Here is a 10944-nt window from a genome sequence, read left to right on the forward strand (position 1 = left end):
GCATGGCTCTCTGCTGCAGCTGCCCCAGGCTGGGAAGGGGCTCCAGCTGTTTCCCTGCTGCTGCCTGGCACCTGGCACAGGGAAGGGCTCCAGCATCTGATGCCATGTGGCTTTCCCCGCTGACCAAGGGTTGCCAGATGGTTTCAACAAAAATACTGGACACACTTGATATTACATCACAATCTACATTACATCTGGTTTAGAAAATACTGGACCTTTATATTTTCTCATTTATAGTTTCTCAATTTGTTTCCTGAACAGAAGGCTCAAATACTGGACTGTCCGGTTCAAAACTGGACACCTGGCAACTCTACGTTGACCACCTCACCTGCGCATGCCTGCTTTCCTACGCACAGGATGAGGAGACAGAAATATCTGGCCAGTGCTGCAGGTGAAGTTGGAGAGAGGACTCTATACACGGCCTTTGGACCCCCAGGGGCTGGACTGAATTTTCTGTGGGGCCGGAGGCTCCCCGCCCCTGCTCTACAACTTGCACTATAAAGCCAGCCAGCTCTCAGCTAAGGCTGTAGGAGAAACTCATTCTTTCTCTCTGTAAGTGGTCTAAGTACCACTACATGGAACAGTGAACCACACCCAGGAGGTATGTGGGTTACACTAACATATGTAAACAGCTCCATGTGCTCCAAAGAGCTTAATCCCCGCATGGCACTCTATCCTTCCACCAGCAGCGATATGGTTTGATATGGGGGTGAAACTGTTCTAGAGCTTCTGCCCTGCCTTCCTTTCTCTCTTCTACAGTAGATGCTATTTCCCCATCGCAATCCTTATTGTAAGGTAGGTGTTCAAACTTGACCATTGAGGTAATCATACTCAAACAGTACATACCCTAAGAAAGGCCAGCTCAGTGTTTGGAAGTGTCATTTTCCATCATTGAAGAGAAGAGGTTTCCTTTTTGAAAGTACAGCACTAGCTCTGCAAATGAGATTGTTTAGATTCTCAACAGAATCCCCTTCCCATATAGGCTATAAAAGTCAAATGATCTTTAGAAACTCAATATCAAATAACATATAGTGAAATATGATGTTAAAAGACAAGGCAATTAGTTAAGCCTACAAAATGGAGGGAAGTACATACAACATAAATAATCTATGAAGGAGTCTAAAAAGCAGAGTCACAAATAATTCTAAGATCACAGTCTTAAGGCTCTTTGAGCAATGAGTTACCCTTCATGTCTGGCATTATTATTATTATTATTATTGAATGGCCACTCAATAATACTGGAGGAGTCAAAGTTGTCTAGCACAGTGGTTCCCAACCATTTTGATACCAGAGACTAGCAAACCCATTCACAAACATTTGGTGGACTGGTGACAGTTTTGCATATTTGCATATTCATTATGCAAATGACGAATATGAAATTATGCAAATAAAATGTTACCGGTTCACCAAAAGCCCAGAATCCAGAGCCCCCAGTGCCAGCCCTAACCCCTAAAGCGCCCAACACCTTCACTACCCTCTACCACCAGCCACTGACCTGAGTTCTCTGCCTTTCCCAACATTACCCATGACTCCCCCAAGCTTTTGCACTGCTTTTGCGGAGCACAGGAAATCCATTTCTTTATGTAATTTAAATGAATTATTACTCAACTTTCCATATTAATATGCCCCGAAGGGAATCTATTCATCAAAAAACATTTCCTGACTCTTTTTCGTTGTCTGTATTAATACAGACCTACTTGTTGAAAAGTGTTTTGAAATAAATTACCAAAATAATTGCAACTGGCATGATTATACTGTGTTAATTGTCCCAGACTGAGGTGTCATTAGAGGAGATTTTTGAACAAATTGATAAACTTAATAGTAACAAGTCACCGGGACCAGATGGTATTCACCCAAGAGTTCTGAAAGAACCCAAATGTGAAATTGTGGCACTATTAACTGTGTCTTGTAACCTATCCTTTAAACTAGTTTCTGTACCTAATGACTGGAAGACAGCTAATGTGAGGCCAATATTTAAAAAGGGCTCTAGAGATGATCCTGGCAATTACAGACTGGTAGGTATAATGTCAGTACTCAGCAAATTAGTTGAAACTATATTTAAGAATAGAATTGTCAGACATAAATGAACATAGTTTGTTGGGGAAAACATAGTTTCTGTAAAGGGAAATCATGCCTTACTCATCTTCCAGAGTTCTTTGAGGAGGTCAACAAACATGTAGACAAGGAGGATCCAATGAATATAGTGTACTTAGATTTACAGAAAGCCTTTGACAAGGTCCTTTACCAAAGGCTTTTAAGTAAAGTAAGCTGTTATGGGATAAGAGGGAAGGACCTCTCATGGACTAATAACTGTTTAAAAGACAGGAAACAAAGGATAGGAATAAATGGTCAGTTTATTGGGACTAATTTAGCTATAATTACTCAAGAAAGAGATCTCGGAGTCATTGTGGATAGTTCTCTGAAAACATCCACTCAATGTCCAGCGGCAGTCAAAAAAGCAAACAGAATGTTAGGAATCATTAAAAGAGGAATAGAATAAGACAGAACATCTTATTGCCTCTATATATAACCATGGTACACCCCAATACTGAATACTGTGTACAAATGTGGTCACATCTCAAAAAAGATATATTGGCATTGGAAAAAGTTCAAAGAAGGGCAACAAAAATTATTAGGGGGTTTGGAACGGGCCCCATATGAAGAGAGATTAAAAAGACTGAGACTTTTCAGCTTAGAAAAGAGGAGACTAAGGAGGGATATGATCGAGGTCTATAAAATCATGAATGGTATAGAAAAAATGAAGAAGGAAATTTTTACTTGTTCCCATAATATAAGAAGTAGGGGTCACCAAATGCAATTAATAGGTAGCAGGTTTAAAACGAACAAAAGGAAGTTTATTTCATACAGTACACAGTCAACCTGTGGAACTCTTTGCCAGAGGATGTGGTGAAGACAAGGACTTTAAAAAGGTTCAAAAAAGAACTAGATAAATTCATGGAGATTAGATCCATCAATGGCTATTAGCCAGGAAGGGTAGAAATGGTGTCCCTAGCCTGTTTGTCAGAGGCTGGAAATAGGTGACAGGAGAGGGATCATTGCCTGTTCTGCTCTCTCCCTCTGGGGCATCTGGCATTGGCCCCTATCAGAAAACAGGACAGTGGGCTAGATAGACCTTTGGTCTGACCCAGAGTTTCTGTTCTTTATTTGACAAAGAAAATACATGGAATTTTAAAATATTGCTGGCAAATTTTAAATTTTTGGCACAGAATTCCCTCCAGCATAATTGCCAGACACAATGAGCCAGGTTGCGTGCAATAAAGTCTATCCCACACAGCTGGCGTGGTATATATTTGACGATCTGATTTACCCTTTGGAAGGGTGTAGTGGTATCTGGTCTCCTAGAGGTACTGTGCTTTAGAGAAGCAAAATCTATCCAGTAATCCTCCTCATACACTGGGGTTTCAAGTCTGTTTGCATTAGTCTCAGGATGTTTTTAGTTTTGTTTTCAGCTCTCAGCACAATCTTTTTCTGCATGAAGCTCCAATTTGGAGTGGAGGAAGAAAGTAGCATAAGCCCTGAGAGCAGGACCTGGGGAGTCAAAACTGTTGGCGTCGGTTCCCTCTTTTGACTATGACTCACTGAATTCAAGCAAATCACTTAAACTTTTCTGTACCTTTAATTATCTATCTGTAAAATGTATATAATGCACAACATCATATGGGTGTTAACTCCTGCAAAGTGTCTTCAGCTCTTTGGGTAAGTCAAGGGGCAGGCCCCCTCGACGGTCCAGAAGTCCTCAAAGTTTGGATCATTGCCCCCTTTTTCCAGGGCAAACAGACCATAGAAGATCTAGCCCACAGGGAAGCCACCCAGATTGCTAGGGAGCAGGGTTACCGTGGGGTGGGTAGGTAGGGGGACCTAGGTCCTCCCGCTCCACCGGGCCCTGTTGGTAGAGGAGGATTTCATTGCCTGCTCAGCGGGGATGCCTGCCAAAGCATGCTGAGCTCTCAGACGACAATCCTCCACCTTGGGCTACTTCCTTCCATTCCTGGCACTCTGCTCCGCTCTCGGAGCATCACGTGGTGGGTTGGACCCTCCAGGATGGCCTCCCTGGGGCTGTCACTGGGGCTGCTGCTGCTGGGGGTTGGGCCTGAGCTCCTTCCCCTCTGGTGGTCAGCCCCAACTGAGTGGCTCCAGAGGCTTTTGCATCCAGCCTCTCCTGTGACCAGGCCCAGCAGGGCTGTGGGGGTGGGGCCTTTTCAGACAACTGGGCCAAGGCGACTCCCTGCTCCTCAGTGCAGGGTAGGTAAATCCCATCACACACCCTCCCCTTAAATGGGTGGTTGGCCCATGCTCTGCTTCAGGCTACTCCCCCTCTGAGAAACAAAATCTGCATTTATATGGGACTTACCTGGATGGTGGGCCACACTAAAGTCATATGGCTTCAGGGACAAGTACCACCTCATGATTCTGGGGCTGGTCTCCTTCATGCTGTACAACCATCTCAAAAGGGCGTGGTCGGTCACCAGCTGGAAGGGGTTCCCTAGGAGATAATATCTCAATGTGTCAACCGCCTATTTCACTGCCAGCGCTTCCTTTTCTATGGTCAAGTACTTCTGTTCACATGGAAACAGCTTGCAACTGATAAAGTACGCGGTGTTCTTCTCCCTCAACCTCCTGGGACAGTACGGCCCCTAGTCCCCTTTTGGATGAGTCGGTCTGCAGAATGAGGTGTTTTGAGAAATCTGGGTAGAACAACACCGGGGCCTTAGTTAGACTGTCCTTCAAGGTCTGGAAAGCATTGTCACACTCCTGAGACCATCGTACCTTTTTCAGCTCGGAACTCTTGGTTAGATCGGACAAGGGTGCTGCGAGTGTTGCGAAGTCAGGCACAAAGTGGCAGTAGTATCCTGCTAGTCCCAAAAACTGACGTACCTGCTTCATAGTGGTGGGGGCTTTACACTCTTTCAAGGCTTGCAGCTGGTCTACTAGTGGGCGCAGTGTCCCCCGTCTGACCATATACCCCAAGTAGGTCACCTCACGGCATCCCGAATGACATTTCCTTGGGTTCGCTATGAGACCTGCCTCGCCCAGCATTTTCAGTATGGCTTCTAGGTGTTGGAGGTGGTCGTGCCATGTCTGGCTATAGACCACTATATTGTCTATATATGTGGCTGCATATAGGGTGGTGAGGGCATAACAGCCGGTCCATCAACCACTGGAACGTAGCCACGGCTCCGTGTAACCCAAAGGGCCTGGTAATAAACTGGTATAGCCCAAAGAGGGTGGGGAAGGTGGTCTTTTCCTTAGAGGTCAGTGTCAGAGAGATCTGCCAGTATCCCTTCACCAAATCCAAAGTGGAGATGTACCTCACGTTGCCCAGCCTCTCTAACAACTCGTCGTCCTGAGGCACTGGGTAGGCATCAAAACACAATATAGGATTTACTTTATGGAAATCAATGCAAAATTGAATCGTCCCATCTGGTTTTGGGACAACCACTCCTATCGCTATCATCATTTGGAGTTCCTTCCCCTTACATCTTCTTGGGTAGCAGACGATGTTGGTCTCGTACCTTGTGGTGTGTGGTGATGTAGCGGGTAGATAGGATGTGTGAGAAGGTCTGGCCCAACTGCTGTAACTCCACCCATTGTTCCTGGCCCAACTCCTCTCCCATGGTGATCTGGGGTGAGTCAGGGGAATCCTTGATTAAGGGTCCCAACTCCGGGTCTGGTGAGTAAGGGGCGATCAACAGGCCTTCCTGCGTCTTCCACTTCTTCAAGAGGTTTACGTGATAAATCCACACCTCCTCTTCCTCCCTGTTAGTCTCACTTCGTAGTCCACCGGCCCCACACATCACACTACCTGCCACTTTACTAGCAGTTTGGACTCTTTCGAGGGCAGCAGGAGGAGGATGTGGTCTCCCGGTTCAAAAGTCCAGAGCTTTGGCCATCGGTTATAGTACCGGGGTTGTACATTTTGTGCTTATAAGAGGTTAGCGGGGGTGAAATCCCTCAGCTTCTGCAGGCTGTTTTACATAGGGGACAGTGCCCATGACCCAGGACTCCTGTTCTTTTCAGTTTTCTTTCAACAAGGTTGAGTATCCAGGCCCGGTTGTCACCCATAAAAGAGCTCAAATGGTGAAAAGCCAGTAGACACCTGAGTCACCTCACATACTGCGAACAGTAGAGCCAGGAGGAGCTTATCCCAGTTGCGGGGGCCTTTTCCCACAAACTCCCAGAGCATCAATTTTAATGTTTGATTAAAAGGTTCCACCAAGCCATCTGTCTGGGGGGTAGTACACTGTGGTCCAGAGGGCCCGGGTATTTAGGAGCAGACACAGCTCAGCCATCAGTCTAGAAGACACATTTGTTCCCTGGTCAGTCAAGATCTCTGTAGGTATCCCTACTCAGGAAAACAGCTTGAGAAGCTCCAACGCTAAGGTGGGGGCGGAGGTATTCCTTAGAGGCACGGCCTCAGGATACCTAGTTGCATAGTCTATTATGATGAGGATGTACTTGCATCGCAGGCTGGCTTTTTCTAAGGGTCCCACCAGGTCTAGGCCGATCTGTTCAAAGAGGACCCCCACCACGGGCAATGCCACCAATGGGGCTTTCAGTACTCCCTTTGGATTGGTCCACTGGTATTCAGGGAAGGACTCACAGAAGTCACGTACTTCACGGTGGATTCCTGGCCAAAACAATCTCTGGGCCACCAGTTGCAGGGTCTTTTCCCACCCCGGGTGTCCAGCCCACGGGTTAGTATCGCCCTCCTGTTCCACTGTGTCCCAGCCTAGGGCCCTGTTGGCAGTGGCAGGTTCCACTGCCCACTTGGTGGGGATTCCTACCAAAACACTCTGAGTGCCCAGAGGACAATCCTCCGCCCTGGGCCACTTCCTACCATTCCCAGCTCACTGCTCAGCTCTTGTAGCATCATTCGGCGGGTCGGACCCTCCCAGACGACCTCCCTAGCTGGAGCTGTGGCTGCAGCTGCTGGGGCTGCTGCAGCTGTCACTGTGGTTGAGGCTGCTGGGGCTGTTCTGGATCTCAGGCCTGAGCTCCTTCCCCTCTGGTGGTCAGCTCCAACTGAGTGGCTCCAGAGGCTTTTATATCCAGCCTCTCCTGTGAGCAGGCCCAGCAGGGCTGTGTGGGGTGGGGTCTTTTCAGCCAGCTAGACCAAGGCAACTCCCTGCTCCTCAGTGTGGGGTAGGTAAACCCCATCACAGGGTGAAGAAGCTGTAGTAAAGCAAGTCATTATTCTTATGATAACCAGAAAAAAAACAAGGGAATCTACTAAAACCTACATTAAGAATAATGGCCAGAAACAGCTGTTCTAGTTGCCATGATTGTGTTGTTCCTCTCTCCAATGGTGAATAGGAGGCAGAAACAGGGGTGGGTAAGGGCTTGAAGAAAGCATTTTTTTCACTGTTTGCTTAGTTCAATTCACAGAAGAAAGAACCTCAAACAGTAAATGTCTCACTTAGTAATTGGGTCTGTGTTCAAGAGAGTGTTGGCTGTTTGGCTAGCAGAGTCCTCAGATTATGATTATGTAGACAAGGTAACTGATGTTATGGAAAGGAGAAAATTGGTTTTCTGAAATGTAAGGAGACACAGGTAGGAAAGTAAAATGATAATGAACATACAAGAAGGCTATTCACTTAAGAATCTGAAAATTATTTAAATTAATTTCTTATTTGTGAAGATATTCTGATGCTTCTTGGCCAGATTCTTGTTGCTTAATCCAAGGCAAAGCATCACTATGAATCAGAGTTCAAAGATCTGAGCAATATGTGTGTTCGTGCATTTAAAATACCACGGGCTACTTCAGTCCAGTAGTGACAAACTCCTACAATATTGATGGAAACCAGTGAGTTGCTCTCATTTCCTGTGAAACAGTTGTGAGTGACAAGTAATTGGACACAATTTGTTCTCATAATATCACTGACCAATGGTTTGAATTGTTAACTGATCTATGCCAGAATTAGCACCCTTTATTACATGAGGATTTACTATCATAGATCTCCTCCTTCCAGGCTTCACTGGAACATAGATACACAGGGTGTCATAGTAACAGATCCCAGAGCAAGAGCAAGGTATTAAACTGGTTACCTAGAGATTAAAAACAAACAAACAAAAAACTGCTCATGGAATTTTCCAAGGCTGTGGTAGTTGGCCTGCAAACTTGAAGGCTGGGTCTGCATAAGGAAAAATTTGTATTTTAACTGATGTTAGCCACACACGAGCTAACAAGTTAAAGTCCTATGGAAGAAAAACAAGTTGTAATTTTAACATGTTTGCTGATTGGTATAGCTAACATAGGTCAACAATACATTTTTTCTCCCAGTGAAGACAAGGTCACAAAAATATGTATTTTCAGGGGTGGTAAGTCACTTCAGGTATGCCTACACAGCAGTGTTACTTCAGAATAACTGATGTTATTCAGTTCTATCAGTTATTCAGAAGCATGCACAGAATGCAAGCACTTTCCCCTTTCTCCCTGATAGTTCGGGGAATGGGATGAAAAACAAGCCGTGTCCTAGAGCGCATGGCTGCTGCCCTCCTACCCCTTCAAAACGGCACCCTTGCTTGCAGCCTCTGTTCCAGGCTCCTGCTGCCACGAATGAGGCTCTTGCAGCCGTATGTGGGGCCAGCGGTGGCCCGAGGCAGGCTGCCGGCAGCTGGCACCCCAGGCGGAATGCACGATCGGTGCTCCTGCACCCCAGGCGGAATGTGCGATCCGTGTCCCCGCCTTCACAGCCCTCAATGGCATGGCATCATCATTGGGCGCCCCTGCCAGCTTGCAGGACTCCCAAGCGCTAGCCCTCCACTGGGATTCTCTGGTCCTGGAATATCTGTGGGCCTGCTGAACCCTGGGTGCTGCCAGACCAGAGAATCCTGGTCAAGAGAGTTTCAACCTATATTATGCATCAGAAGGTAACAAATAAATATCTTTTTCTTTCTTCATGCTTGAAAGTTCAGCTGGATTGTTTCACACACTCTAGAACCATCACACTGCTGCCAAGTAAGGCTGAATAAAAGTGGAAGCTGGTTTAAAAAGGGAGTAGTGCTTTCAGACAGTAGTCTGGGTGGAAAAGGTTGTGTACTTAGAGCTAAATGTCAGTGTCAATTTCTATGTCATATTGAGAAAAGATAATATTCAATTTACAGGGCCATGAACGGGTCTAGTTCTTTTGTTGTACTATTCATCATAAAAACCCATATCCATTAGCTCTGATGGAAAGAATAGTAGTTCATGGTAAAGCTAATGACTTCACATCATGGCAACTCAGTAAACATGCCTCTACTGTACATTCAGAGATGAACGTAAGCGGATTGGTATAGGTTTAAAGGTCATTTGATTCAGCAGCTCACTAGAGATCTAGAGATATTTTGGCATTGTATGGATAGAGATTAGAGCACACCTTGTAATCCTGTGTTCAGCACAGAATTCATATCCTTTTAAAACACACCCTGAGTGAAAAGGTTTAACAACCAATACACATTGCAGGATCTAGTATAACTCTGTTTTAAAAAGAAAAAGGCTAGCACTGGTTTATAGCAATGACAATCAATTTCACATAATAGTTTTACAGAAGAAATTATAAAGTAATTATTTTAATAAAATATTGACTATAAATGTCTCCTGCTAGGGGGAGCATCCTGTATCACAAATATGAGATGTGTGTGTTGCTTCTGCATGCTAAGGTCAGAGGAAGAAACCTACCCCAGTACTTCAAGCACCCATGAATAGAGCTCTAGGCATGTCTGGCAGATGGATCCCTCCCCTTTCCTCTCGGGAGGCTAGCCGCTCCAGCTCTGCCCCTTTTGCTTGGAGTCTCTGTCCCCTGCCTGCCAGAGGTCTGCCTCTCTCTGCCCCCCATAGTCAGAGTCTGGGGCTGTGGGCTGGCTAGAACTCAAATCTCCCCCAACCCACACCTCCACCCAAGAACAATCAAGACCATAAGAATAGCCATACTGAGTCAGACCAAAAATATTCCGACAGTGACCAATGCCAGGTGCCACAGAGAGAATGAATAGAGCAGGAAGTCATCAGGTGATCCCTCCTTTGTTGTCCATTCTGCAGGCAAACAGAAGGTAAGGACATCATCCCTGCCCAGCCTGGCTAATAGTCATTGATGGCCCTCTCTTCCATGAATTTAACTACTTGTTTTGTGCACTCTCTTATAGTGTTGGCCTTCACAACATCCTCTGGCAAAGAGTTCCACCGGTGGATTGTGTGTCATGTGAAGAAGAGAGGAAGTTTTCTATGGTGTGTATTGCACAGAATGTCAGGCGAGATCAATGATGCGTACACTTCTGAGAGGTTTGTTCTCCTTTATTTCTGTGTGTGACCCCCACCTCATTGGAGCCAGAAGCAGGGCTGAGTGGTGCTGTCTCCCCACCCCTCATGGGGACTGGCCCAGCCCTGCTACACCTCTCCAAATTTCCTCTGTGTCCTCCTAGAGAAGGAGCCCCACAGTTTGGGGACCTCTGGGCTAGACAATGACTATGAATCTTGAAATTTTGAATAACAACTTCCTTACATATCGAAACGTCATTTTCCTCTGCAATCCTTTTGTATTTGCATTAGTTATAATTCTGCCTTTTTATGCTCATCTTTCAACTTATGTCCCAATAAGTAATTAACTTTTCCATCTCTGTTCACTAAATCATGGGGAATATTTGTGTGGTTTTTTTTTAGCTTAGATTAAGCCTTTACTCCTCTGTTTTAAATGCACAACAGTCAGCTGGGGATTTTGTTTGAAGTTCTCTGTGCTACTGTGAGTTCTGGGCTGCAAAGCTCACAAATGGACCAGTTCATTCATGAATTACTAATACCCTTCACTCAGATTTTCCATGGAATAGATGCTATATTTATTCATCACACTTTGAAAATCAGATTTGAAGAATTCTTAGGGTTTTTTGTTTTGTTTTTGCATTAGACTCCATTAAAATAGCTTTCCATTAGTAGGAGTCTATTCTACT

The sequence above is a fragment of the Pelodiscus sinensis genome, chromosome 1 (genome assembly GCF_052426305.1).
Source record: "Pelodiscus sinensis isolate ZL-2025 chromosome 1, ASM5242630v1, whole genome shotgun sequence".
Classification (NCBI taxonomy): domain Eukaryota; kingdom Metazoa; phylum Chordata; order Testudines; family Trionychidae; genus Pelodiscus; species Pelodiscus sinensis.